The sequence below is a fragment of the Apteryx rowi genome, unplaced genomic scaffold (genome assembly GCF_003343035.1).
Source record: "Apteryx rowi isolate R43461 unplaced genomic scaffold, aptRow1 scaffold_137, whole genome shotgun sequence".
In the NCBI taxonomy this organism is placed as follows: Eukaryota; Metazoa; Chordata; class Aves; order Apterygiformes; family Apterygidae; genus Apteryx; species Apteryx rowi.
Genome location: NW_020447608.1, coordinates 1,657,643 through 1,672,009, shown reverse-complemented (window position 1 = coordinate 1,672,009; position 14,367 = coordinate 1,657,643).

The window sequence follows — 14,367 nt, the reverse complement described above, 5'->3', positions numbered from 1 at the left end:
ACTGGCTAAGCTCATGCCCAGCACCAGTTTTAACTAGTTGTGTAGCAGTCTTGGCAAAACTTTGCCCCCTAAAAGCAGCACTGAGTCAACATATCTCAAGGAAATTAAAACAAGAAAGAGATTAGAATGTAAGAGATGAGGAGAGAAAGAAATGAGCAGGGGGCAGCCCAGGCTTGCAAATTATCATGGACAAAGGACAGTTTCAAACAAGGAGTAATTCAACCGTGTCGAACACCTTTTCTCCTAATCAGACAAGAATACCCTCATCAGCTGGGGAGAAGGCATGCAGCCAACAGCAGCTCAGAGATAGCACAAGGTTAAAATACCAAAGCAGTCAGAACAACTGCAAGTATTTGGGCATCGTTGACCAGCTACATCAGTTTGTCACATATTATAGAAAGAAAGGTGGCCTTCACAGAATTACAGATCCTTTCTCCTTCATCATTTCAAAACAGAGAATTTTCTTCACGTTTCTTACATAAACCAGTCAAACTGAACTCGGGAATGTAAGTCTTGAGTACATAGCTTATATCCTTTCATATTGCTCAGGTAAAATCCCAGCACCAGTGAGCTCAGAGAAAGTTTTATTATTAAGGTCAGTGAAGCCAAGATTCTACCCCAGCATTGTTAGAATTTTCTTACTATCCCCTCATCTATTATTACCTTCCTAAATTCTGTGCAAGTTATTCTCATCTTCTGTTATCTAGTCTATAACAGACACAAATTCTATTTCCTTCTCCTTTTACTCTTGCAGGGCACTGACAAGCATCAGCAGAGCTCTGTGGGCACCTAAGACTAGAAGAGAAGGGCAATGCTTAGGGTAGTGTTGCACTAGCAGAAGTATACATACCATTGAACTCAAACCATCAGAAAGAGTTATAAATCAAGATTGCTGTACATCATGAAAATAACTGAGCTTGAAGAATCTGCACCTGGCCCATGGTGGATGTTAAATGACTTTTCATTAAGAATTCCCCAACTTCTCCTGGAAATTAAAACCAGAATGATGGGAGAAAAGTGTTATTTAGCATGCTTTTATGCCCAGAAGTCTGAGCACAGACCTCCACCCTGTTGTGGCAGGCACCAGTCAGAGAGGGATAAAAAGACAGTCCTTTCTCCAGGGAGATTAGACTCTTAGTAACATGTTTAGGACATGACTGGTCCATTTCCGATTATAAGTACAAAAATAACCTCACTGCAGCCCACAGAGAATAGTAATCAAAACCAGTATAAGTCTTCTCAGCACTACAGAAAAAATTTGAAATTTGGATTTGAGCAGTTCCTGCCACCAGGATGGAAAGGGCAGAAGGAAAAGGATGGAGGGCACAGGGAACAGCCCTGTAAAGGCTGGCTGATTGCCCTTATGGCTGCCAGAAAAAGTGAAGTGAGGGCTGAGGAACACATGACTGCTGCCAAGGGCCACCCTGCTGTAGTAGCAGCTTTCTTCCTCTCTCACATACTCTGAATTTGCCCCCCAGCCGTGGCCAGCCTGGCTTTCCTCGGCGCTGACATGGGAAGCAGAGCTGTCGTGGTGCCTCCCAGCACCCCTCTGCCCCAGGGAACTGCCTGCTTTGCCCAGATCTCAAACTAGCCAGAGTCCCAGTCCTACTATATGCCCACAAATACAAAAGCCTGTACAGAGTCATGAATTTCTCAGTTGCACAATGCAAATAATCAAGTATGTGCCAATTAGATAATGTGATGTCAAAAGAGAGAGAGTCCAGAGAAGAGCAACATGAAGGATGAAGAGACTGATTTATAGGAACATTAATCACGAGGTGTTTTAGTGTTTCTTACTTAAATTTATCTTAGAAATAGGATTACATAAGCCAAAAGCATTATTTTTTCAGCATACAACTCTGACTTTCCAGTCTGGAATTACAGGCCCAAGTTTTCAGAAGTGTCTGTGCAAACATAGCATAGCTCTGTGTGACARAGACAGCTGAATAATTTACCAGTGACTTGTGCTGGCAATTACCACGACTGGGAGGAGGAACTACTTGCCCTTTTTGAACACAAAAATCTTAATATTGACCTAAACTACTCAGTGATTTCATTGCAAGAAAACCTCTCCACCCTACTTTCAAGTACATCCTTCCTTAAAGGTGCTGAAAGGAATAAAACATTGGAATATGTAATCACAGAATCACACAGAATCACAGAATGGTAGAGGTTGGAAGGGACCTCTGGAGATCATCTAGTTCAACCCCCCTGCTCAAGCAGGGTCACCTAGAGCATGTTGCACAGGATCGCGTCCAGGCGGGTTTTGAATATCTCCAGAGAAGGAGACTCCACAACTTCTCTGGGCAATCTGTGATTTTGTAATTGTGTAATTTTGTATTGCAGTCTCAGTCTCCTTTCAAACTCTGCATACCACTTCCTTGGTACTGCGTATTGAGCAATTTGCAGCTTTTTGCAATATTAATTCTTTTCCTGGTGTTTGTTTCAGATTTGTGTCAAAATTAAAAAAAAAATCAGATTGTCAGGAGGGAAAATGGATGTCCCTCATCCTCCAAATTTCATCACAAACTCCTTTTTTTTTTTTAAGAAAAAAAGCTTCTACAGAAACTGATCTGGGTGGGAAACAGAACTTTTTTGCTTCTCAAACTCACCCTTAGCATGAAGAAGCAGCAAAGATAATAGCATCTGTGTCAAACAATGCTTTAAACTCTTTGGGCCAAATCTTCATCTGTGTGCGTTACATGAAATGAACGACATTGATTTATACAGCAGAGGCTTTGGTCCACAGGTTTGCTTATCAATAGCAGTTGATCCTGTATTGCCGTACTCTAAACTACAGATAAAAGAACTGGTCTATTGTTAGTCAAAGATGCTACAGAGCTATGAAGCACTGACACTGCATGGTTGCTTAAAATCAAGCCATTCAGCTATGTCTGCTGCATTTATTCCTTCACACCCAACACCTCATGTGACACTAAGTGGATCTATGAAACAAGGGCCTGCTCAATACTCCCCTCACACCTCACTGAGCCGAGAAGTAAAGCCACCAAAGTGGATGGAGTTGTTCTGATGTAAAAGCGGTTCCTGAGGAGACTGGGGCCTCGAGGTCCCCCCCTTTCTCCTTACATCATGTTAAATTGATCCAGGAAGCAGTTCATCTGCAAAAAATACATCCCAACAATTTGTTTTAAACAAACAGTGTCTGGCAGATCACCTGCTCTCCAGTGGAATGCAAGTGTGTCTGGAAACACAAAAGGCAGGAGCCTGAAATTGAAAATTGATCTTGCTGTGGCCACGTAGACTGGAAGAGTGATTTCCTAGCTGCGATTTTAAATAACTCTTTCTTCTCTTATTTTCCCTTTCATACACATTCACATTCCTCTCCCCTTATTCTCCACCTTTTGTCAAACAGGAACAAAGACTTTCACCATCTCTCTCTATTTCCCCAGCCTTCTCATCAATATTCTATTACCAAACAGGGCTTTAGCTCCTTTTTTTCTTTAATCAATAAGAAGCAAAGCAACGAGAGGAAAAAATTTAAAGACCTGGCAGATAAAGAAACAGCCTTTAAAAAAACCCTAATCTCTGCTAAACACTGACATCTCACTGGAGTGTCGCACAAAGCTCCTGCTGTAATCTCTTTGGCACCTCATGGCTGCAAAGGTAAGCTACCTGAGGCTGCCTGCCAAAGACAACCCGGGCAGGAGAAAAAGCAGAGCAAGATAAAGATTTCAGAATTGGTCTTCACGGATGGTTATTGCCTGGACACAACGATCTGGAAGAGCAAGAGTTTGTAATGCCTCAGTGCTCGGTAGCATTGGGGAAACCCTGCAAGTCCCCACAGTCTATCCCTGCCTACGCTCTCTGCTGGAGGAGGTGCAGCCAAGTGTCTTTATAGCTTTTCTCCTCTGGAAATGAGTCCTCACCTCTCCTCAGTCTAACCTGTCCCTTCCCTGGCATGTCCAGCTCCACACGTGAAGCAGGCAGGGCTCAGCTGGGGTGCTGTATACACACCAAAATGATATATACAGGATATGCCACATTAACATCTTAAAATATATTATCTTACTAAAAACATCCTGAAATTATTTAAGACAACAGCACCTTTTCATGATATTTCCAGAAAAAATTTCCTATTTTGTAGGCTCCTAAGTAGAAACAAGCCCCAGACAAATCCACTGGTCCAAATGCTAAAACTTTTAAATTCTTGGTGAAGTAAATTATGAAACCTTTCTCTGACTCCTCCTGGATCCTAATTTGGTGCATTATGGGTGCAAATCCTCAAAAGCCATAGCTGAGCTACTACAACATCAGTCTCATTTAGGAAGGCCACAGACTTAAAAGGAATGGGCAGAGGGGAAGACTAATTTCACTCTCCTTATTTATTCATCTTGCCACATGCTTCTCATAAAACATTGGAGTTAATAGGGAAAAAACATGTAATTTTACTTCTACTATTGTTTTATAAAATAAACAAATTCCATTAGTCAAGGCAGAAGCCAAGGAAAGACAGAGAAAGTAATTCTGGCATCTCTGAGGCAAGACTCATGATAAGGACTAGCGTTTCTGTTAGCAGTCATATCTCTGTTCCATTATTGCTAACATTTCCTTAGTGATCAAAGGAACTTGCAAGAGAGACAGCTGGATGGACACACTGCATGTCAGGGGAATGAAACAGCAGAAAATGGTCCAGACAAAGTCAGCAATGTCTTTTCTTCAGCGAGAGCAATTACAAACCAGAAGGTAGAATAAAATTCAGAGACAGAGGAAAGGGAATAGGAAACTACCCAGTTTCGACTCAGTCCAGTTCTACACCTTCAGACAATAGGTGTTGTTCCTCTTCTGCTTGCTAACAAGCTTAAGTTACAGCTCTTTCACCATGCACCTGCCCAAGCACAGACAACACCCCTGTGCTCTGGCACAGCTCCTGTTGCACTAGAGAGCGTTGGGCTGCACAGTGCTTCATCAGAGGGGATGTAAAGAAGCCCCATCATCTTCTGGCCTGTCCTTGGTACATGACTTCCCTTACAGCAGAGTACAAAGCAGCTCACGTGGGGCTTCCTGTATTCCTTTCCAGCCTTTATATACTGCTCTGACATTTACACAACAAACTTTAGAAGGTTTTGTATTCTTCTCACACCAGGAAATAACTGCACATGTCCTGGCAGTAAGTGACAAGCTGAATGGAGAAATTTCCTGCTCCAGACCTCCACAGAGGAAAAAAGAAGGAAAAATGGAACTGGAGGAACAAGATGAGACAGTCCATCCATTCTCAGGAGGATGACCAGCAGACAAAAGTTGTTTGCTCAAACTAAAAAAGGAACWGATCATCACTCACCAAAAAGAAATTATAAACATCCTTAAAATCAGGAAAGAACCTTTTTCCTTATTACCTTTTGCTTTAACAGAGCAACAGTTTTCAGAGGATACAAGACAGCGAGTCAGAGACAAGAGTGCTCTAAAGAAAGTCCATGTTTCAGCAGGAAGAGATATGGATGACTCCAGAGGGAGCACTCTTCCTTCTGAGAGAGTATCACAATCACCTCCGCCCAGTGGTACAGAGCACCATGATACAGGGGATGTGTTCTGCATTTCTGTCTAAGCATAAAGGTTAAGTCCTCAAGCATTTACAATGATCAGAAGCTTCTTCTCCCTCTGTACTGCTGCACTGCACAGTGTGTACCTTCCACTTGGCAGTGGCATGGCCTTTCAAGTGTGAAAGGATGACTCCTGCATAAATGCCTCATAAAACACTTTGGAACTGTATGTGCCATAGAGGAAAAACTACTCCAGTCTTGAATTCTTGMTTTAAAATATGCAGTGAATTTGATATGTTTACCTGGGACAAGGAGATAAGAAGGGACACAAGCACTCTGTGGAAATCTGTGTGACGGCCAAGCTTGCTTCACCCAGTGTTTCTAAGTCAAATCACTAAAACCAGAATGGTGATGGTATAAAACCTTGTCCCATCCCTGTAATGAAGACATACCGTGATCTTTTCTTGTCTCTTGTCTTTTCTCCACAACTTCCCAGCTAAGTGCAGTGCCAAAGCTAGGGCCCTACCTCCCAGTTGTCCCCTTCTGCTGCAGTCACGCTCCCCTTTGTGTTCCTGTATAGCTAAGGCAAGTTAGATGCTTCCCTTCTATTCAGGCAGCATACTGCAACATAAATTCCCCACAAACCTTTCAGAAGCAGTTGTACTAACTTCTATGTTTAGTACCTATATTAAACAGAGGAGCAAGCTGGTAATCAGGAACCAAAAGGTTTTGTTACATTGTGAATGGCTTTAATGATTACAGAAAGTAGAACCAGAAGTTGTAGAAGAAATCTCAGCACAGAAAATGTGGGGTTGGGAAATCAGGGAACATTTGCCAGTGGTGAGGGCTACAGAACTACAAAATAATCTTCTCAGTTAAGGGCTTGAGTCCCTCTCACATAAGACATTTCAGATTTGTTCACGCTGTTCAGCAGTCCCATGAATGGTCATAAGCTCAGCACAATCTGGCTCCAACCTAAGATTGTTGCCTTGCCAACAGCCTACAGCTTTCATGAAAGCCATCTGTACCACCATGCTCACATCTAGGAAGCTCTCAGGCAGACACTCACACCTGAGGTTTGCTCACAAAACTGCTTTCTGCAGAGCAAGTTTGGTCTTGAGGGCACCTTTGGGCCCACCTTTAGGAGAGAGTGCAAGAATATGTTCAGAAATGGGCCCCCAGAAAACACACTGTAAGGAACAGCCAGGCATGGACAGGGAGTACAGATTTGGTTGGATTTAGTCTAGCAGATCTTTTCCCCTTCTGGATCCATAACAACAGGAATACAGCTCTACAATGACAAGCCATAGCATGCAGCTCAGCACACAAACAGCTGTAAAAGGGCTAAAAGTAGGCAGCCCATTCAAAACCTTCAGAAAAAAAGAAATATCTGGGAGTAGTATTTGTGGCCCAGGCTACAGAGGTCATTCTGCAATAGGAATTGCAAGCTGACAGGCCAGCTCAATGAGCAGAGCCCCAAGAGCAAACCAACAAAGAACTTGGAACCTGTAAATAACCCTGCACACAGAAAAAAAAACAACCTTACACATCAGAAGGAGAAAAATTGGGGCAGGGAATAGAATTTTGCACTATAATTCCTCAAAAGTAGATGTGGGGAAAGAAGTGTTGTCTAAAGGAGAAGGACTGAAGGCAATGGAACAGCTTAAGAGTGCCCTCATTTGACATGACTTATTTTTTACAAAAATGTTCCGTTCAGGAAGCCAAAATAAGGCCTGCCTCCCTATTCAACAGGAAGAAAAATAGAGATTCAGATACTGTTGTCTCTGACCAAGTGGGAGCTGCCAAGCAATGAGGTGGTGTCTCTATTTTTTCTGCTGAATAAGAATCCAACAAACCAGTCAGATAAAAGAAGGTGTCCAAAGGGCCAGAAACTGAATGCCAAAAACGAAAGGCCCAGAATTTGGGCACACGTCTCCCTGAGTCTCCAAATCTCATGGGAAAGTAAGAGGGGGAAAAAAGAGGCCAGTAACCATGGGTAACCATTTTCATGTTAATCTGAGATGGGGAGGGTATAAATGCATCTCAATTTTAATAGCTAAAGTACTTGGAGATTAGGGATTAAGAGGAGAATCCTGTTTGCTAGGATTAAGAGGGCTGGGTTCACATGAAAACCTCAACCAGTGAATTGCTTCCAGTGAAACAGTGGGTTTTATTATTATTATTTTATTCTCTTTCAATAAATGAAAAACATCAGCGGGGGGCAGCAAAATCCATCAAAGGTTTAGAAAATAAAATCTGTGAGGAAAGGTTAAAGGAACACAGTCAAGATAGGAATCAGATATTAAAAACAAAAATCAGCTCATGTTATTAGTAATATGGCAGATTAGAAAGAATGAGAGATTTTAAAAATATATAATCACCTTCATTTTTCAGAATTCATGCTGTGTGGTTTATTTCTTTGCCCTTTGTTCAGGTGGAGGCAGTGGAACTTGACAGGTGAGCTTCAAGAATGGTAAAACTCACCCATTTTGCAAGTGAGAAAAGTACAGTCTGAGTGTAATTTGGACACCTTCTAGTTGATATTTTCTGAAGTGCTCACTAACATTACGAGCTTTGTTTCTGACATTAACACTTGGTTGCTTGTCCCCATGTTTCTGAAATCAGTGGCAGGTGTTGACAAGCGAGCAAGGCACCTATCTAAAGGACAAAGGACGGAACAGAAAGAGAGAACAGGACTATGCTGTATCAGACAGAGCTGACAGAGAGAGAACAGACGCTAGTCCAACATGTATCAACAATGCCAACAGGCATTCAAAGTTTTGGTCAAACAGCTTGCCCAAGATCATTCTCAGCGATGGAACCAGGAGCAAAACCAAGAGTCTAGAGTCTCAGCTCCTGCTGTAAGTACTTAGCTATCCTTCCTCTGCTCAGAATGTGGATTTAAAGCACATCAGGGTAATATTTTTAATATATATATATGTACACACACCTATATATACACACCTTTTCCCATTTAATTTCCTGTGAACAATTTTTTGTTGTTACAAGGTTTTCCAAGGAGAGCCAAAGGCTTGATGGCTACCACAAGGCATCTCATTACGTCAAACTCATTAAACTGAAAGGTGCTCAGATATTGTAATGACAGACATTAACACAAAGGCTTACAGTAACCAAGCCTGTCTCTTCCCAAACCCACCACAGTCAAGCAGCCCGAATTAGGCCCTACCTCACTTGACTAAAAACTTGTAGGGATAAGAGTGTGCAGTTTGGGGAAAGAGGATTATTGTCTGGAAAAAAGAAAAAACATACACAGGAAGGGATTTTAGATGAGCTACACAAATCAATTATTCCTATATAATCAGATGAACAGAACAAGCAGTTACAGGCTAGAGTTGCAGCAGAAAAAAATCTAAATAGAAGATTAACACAAAAATATTCAGAACTATAAAATTCAGGACATGAACAAGGTGATGGAAGAGGCTGCAGGTATGCCAGTGTTGGAGCAGCTGAGGGTTTACTCTACACCCGCTGGGCTGAATTCCCTGCCACACTGTGCAGCCTCTAACAACTTAACCATTACAAATGCACTACCACAACTGGCCTGCTACTTCCAACTCCCACTGTTACACCAGAGCTTGCACATCTGCAGCTTTTTGCCTTTTCTCACTCTTTTTCATGAGCCAGAAGCAGCTTGGTTAGTCTGATGGACCTGCCAACCAGCATATTATTTAGCACATGAGGTCAGTGAGGAGAAGTAGGGTCACAACATCAAGCAGCAAGCAAGAACCATGCTGTTTAGTGACACCCTACTGGAAAACATACTCTTCCCTTGCAGCCTAGTGCCACAGGTCCTCCACATAACTGGACCCTCTGTGCAGGCGTGTTGTGAAACACATGCCTCATCATGAGACTCAGCGTAGGTGTTCAAGCTGTGAGGGAGAATTAAGAAATCTGGCTACCCTAGTACATTTGGCCTTTCAGGTGCGCAGGAGCTGCAAAGTTAGGATACCAATATACAACAGAATTTCTTAACATAGCCAGAAAGCCCTATAGGCTGCAGGGAATATAATGCCATTTCCAACAAAAGCCATAGGGACACACAAGGGTCATAGCAGGATGGGAAACAGGGTATTCTAAACACAGCCACTCTTGGCTGTTTTCAAGGGACATTTAGCTGCAATACTAAGATGGCCCTCAACCTGCCTTAATGGGGAGCTGCAAAATCATTTGCATATCTGACTCTTGAACCACATGCACAGGCATAGAGAAAAACCAGCTCCACCTTTAACGGACAAGATCAAGGAGATCTCAGGCTTTTTCTGTTGCAGGTCACTGAAGTTTTGCTAACCTGGCTGCATGCAATAGGCTGTGTCAAAGCCAGCCTTTGCTTGATGTGCTGGCAGACTGTCACAGCTAGACCTCCTGGGCACCACTAGCAAGGGACTCCCAAGGGAACAAAAGCTCAGGGAACTGGGGCACCACCCAGGTCAGGAAATCACACAGTTTCCCATTGTTTATTCCTCTGGAAGAACCGTGGTCCTTTGGGGCTCCTGAGGCTGCTAGAGCAGCAGCAGGTGGAAATCAAACCAAGTCATGGGGAAAGGAAAGTGCAAGCAAAGCACAGGTGGACTAAATTTGTACACACAGCCAGAACTTCATTAATGGACTGGAAGCATGGTTGCCTTCTCCAGCCTTGCCTGCAACTGTGTCTCTCCCTCCTTTCCCCCATTATTCTTGAAAATTAGATAACTAACCCCCCTGATGAAACCACCTGATCCTTTTTTGTGCTGCAAAGGCCAGGAGCTGGAATTTGCTTGAACCCTTTTCCTCTGCACTCAGGCAGGCCAGCAGTGTCAGCACAGGATGATAGCAATGCCATTTGCCTAGCACTGGCAGCATTTCTATGTAAGCAGGTAATACTAATATCAAGTTTGAAACGGGTTGCGTGTCAAGTTCACAGTCTACTTGTTTGCTTCTCACCGAATAAGGAACAGTCACAGGTAACAGAAGATCTAGGAGAGAGCAAAGTGAAGATGAACTTGCAGTGCAATAAGGCAGTAAGAAAAAAAAATGTGTGATGCATACAAAGATGAGCCTCTCTTGATAAGAATCTGACAACTCCTACCTCAAAGAATCTGTCTAATTGTCGGCACCATAACTTAAGGGGAAGGACAGAAAAGTACTGGGAAAGATCAGGAAACTGGAGGGTAAAAGAATGAGGAAAGATTAAAAAGAATCATCTAACTTAAAAGAACAAAACAACAACAAAAACAGTGAAGCTGACAGGACGCAATTGATGTGTACAAAAGCAAGGAGAAGGAACGAGGAAAGGTGCACTCCATGGCTGAAGTGCCCAACAAAATGTTACAAACTTCAGTTTACTAACATCATGATAATCTCCCATGATAATCCCACACTTCGCACTTTCAGTCTGCTTTCACTCTCATTTCTGTCCTATCCCCACTGGCACTACCTCCCTGCTGCAACACTGCCACTGAGTCATGTGTCCCTTATTCCATGCCCCTGTTCTCTCACCCCGTACTGTAATACTCACGCACTTACCTGTGCCCCTCTTCCTTCCTTCACACATGCTTCTTCCCCTCTTCCCCAACAATACTGACTCCTAGGAARAGCTATAGATAAAGCTCCCCTTGCAAGATTCTGTTTTTCCTGTATAATATCATTTTTAAAAGTGTACATTGATTCTGTGCTCTCCTACACAGATGCCAACAGCCAAGTGGCTCCTCTCCCGTTTGGCCACCACAGCAGGAGAATGCAGGGGCACTTTCTGATCCAGGCTAAAGATCCACTGTTGGAGACTAACGGCTGGAAAGATTAAGGCACATGAACTACTGACACTGGGTCCTCAATAGCAAATATGAGGTTTAATATAAACATGTGTTAAGGCTGTGAAGAAAATATTGTGCAGAGAGGAGGGACATCTCACAGCTTGGGAAGATTAAACTGGAAAACTGGAGCTGTACACTGGTGTAAATGTTATTATGTCCTGATTTAACACAAACACACATTGCTATGATGCCATCACTCACTGGCTTTGAGACGCTAGTCACCACCAAACCCTGGTGTGTTGCCATTGCCCATTGGCATGGTAGTGACAGACAGAGCAGCAGCACATGCGGCCAGTGGCACCATTCATTGGCAAAGATACATATGTCCCATTTTGCTATAAAAATACAAGGAAATGTTACTGTGAATGGGGAGCGGCTCTGTCCACCACAACCATATTGTTAGGTAAGAGCAGGAAAGCTAGGAAAATGAGAATCAGCTCCTGACAAGAATAAACAAAGCACACAAGAAAACTACCAAAAAAACCTCCCCTCAGCTAAAATCATCTAAAGAGAAACAGCAGTAGACAGCAGAGCTCAGTGTGTTTGGCTGAGAAGAAAGTTATTTACAGCAAGGTCTGGCCTCTCGCTGCCACCATGTAATTCCAGGCAATTGCACTTTCAAATAGATCTTTTTGGAGAAAATCAACAGTGGCTTTGCTTTCAATCYAGTGGAAAATGAAGTCCTGTGAATGTGTTACATAAACCCACAGCAGTAAGAGCACTGTGCACACAGAGACGTGCTGTTAGGTTGATGGGGCTCGGCTTAGTACTGAACTCTCCTAGGCCCCTCTCCACATTTTCCAGCTCTCACGTCACACACTTGAAGGTGGTCACTGCCACCTTTTCTTCCTCTCTTTGCTAACACCAAGCATCACATGTAGCCTGCACACGTATGCCCTTTTCCTTCCCAGTTTGATTTTTAGGATGGATTTCATGTTAGTAAAAAGTATCCGACTCATGTATTTCAGACACTGCAGCAGTGAAAACTTTCCACAGGCCGAGTCCTGCAGCCTGCATCAATCCTCTCACTCCGGGTCTGAAGGGAAGTGCAGGCTCCAAGGCTCAACTAAGGTATAGCCTCCTGAGCAAGACCCTCAAGCATGGACTGTATGAAGAGTCTTATGAAGAGTAAACCTGCCTCTGGAGGATTTCCCCAAGATTCACCAGAGATCATGCCCTGTAGAATTACATCCTACTGGCATCTTTGGTCAACACCAATGTATGTCGAAGTATCTACAAGAGTGTTTCCCAAGCCTGCAGTGATCTACACTATCCCTGAACAAAGCATCTGCAACTCTCTACCTCTAAACTCCCCCCCACACATACTGCTCCACCACTAGTGCCTTGTTTGTTAAGGCAGAGACACCAGCTTTTGAATGTTTTTCTTGATTGATAGCATCTAGAATATTGTGGGAAAACCCTCCTTGAAAAAGTTAATCCAAATACTCAGCCTCAGAAAAATTTTAGGAGGGTGACTATTGAAAGCAAAAACATTATTAAATATTTTCATGGAGAGAAAGGCTGGGGGATGTCAGATTGCATCATTATCAGAGATCAAAAACATGGGACTACAATGTGGTGCAACCAGAATACATATGCCCCTCTCACCCCATGTTGTTACTGGCTTAACCTTCTCCCCAAAACCCATATGGTAACATACACACACGAGTGTACATACATATGTACACACACACAGTACCAGCTCCAGTATCCATTTCAGACAAAGGTCAAGGAGAAATGTAAGTTCAAGCAGCTTTCTCAAGGCAAGCCAGAGGCATGGAAAGTAAGAGGGTTTAAAGCCTAGCATTATCTACTAAACTAGCTCAGATACTATTGCATTTTAAACAACAAAAGAAAAGGGTTAATTCCCAATGCACATTCCAGCAGGAAGGAATGTTAACTAACATTTTCCTCATTTCAAGCAACTGAAAAATGACAAGAGACAAACTTTGAATTAGTAACTCTAAAAAGAGCTAAGATTCAGACAGACATGAATAACCTTTCTTATTGTTTTAGGAACATGGAAGCATAAGTTTGGAAGTTTTCACCTGTGTCACTGGGTCTGGCTTCTGCAATGCATCACAACCATACAGTTTCAACAGATGTCTAGCTCAAGCTTCACAGGACACCTATTCCACAGGTGCCCAAACATCCCAGGGTACAAAACACTTCCCAACAGCTTACAGCAAACACAGCATCTAAAAATCTGCAGCACGTAACTGTAATATGCAGGAATAACAAATATCAAGTATACCACCAATACCCCAGCTCTCTTAAGTAAAGGACACGTTAGAGAAGATGTATATAATCTTATGAAACAAACCATGCCCATTTCTACAATGGAAGGCAATCAAAAAAACAAAAGCTGACAATCTGACCAGAAGAAATTGAATTTTCTAACCCAAAATCTGGCAGTTGCTTCCATCCTGCCCACTGTGAACAGGACATGAGAGGAAGCATCTGGGATAACATAATGCCAATTGGAGCACCCATATGCCCAGCACAACCTACAGACTCTCTCTAGCTGAATCTGATCTACAGTGCTCCAGAGAAAGATGAAAAAATTAACAAGCAGAAACCTACCTATACAGAGATAGGAAATGTTTCCTGTCCTTTCTAAACAACTGGGCCAGTAAAGCTCCTTTATGGGCTCAAGCACAGCCATACTGACTGCAAAGCACTAGAAACCTTGTTCACTTTTCCTCAGTGCTAACACAGGTCTCCACAAACCACCAGGCACCCACAGCCAGCAATAGATTCCAGTCTTGGGGAACCAGATTCTCTGCTTATTCCCACTCCAGGTAGAAGACAAAATAATTCAATTCAGTAGAATAAATGTAAAAGGAGTTTAAAGAGATAGCAAATAAGGAAAGCATCTGCTAAGGAAGTAGAGATTAAAAATAAAGAACAGCAGCACTTTCACAATCAATTCAGACTTGCCTGCTGTCTCAGTGCCACATAACATGGTCACTTAAGACTTTATGGAAGCAGTAGAGAGGAGAATTCAGAAACTTCTACTCCACAAGTACGTTCATACCTTCCACCTGCACTTCAGGGGA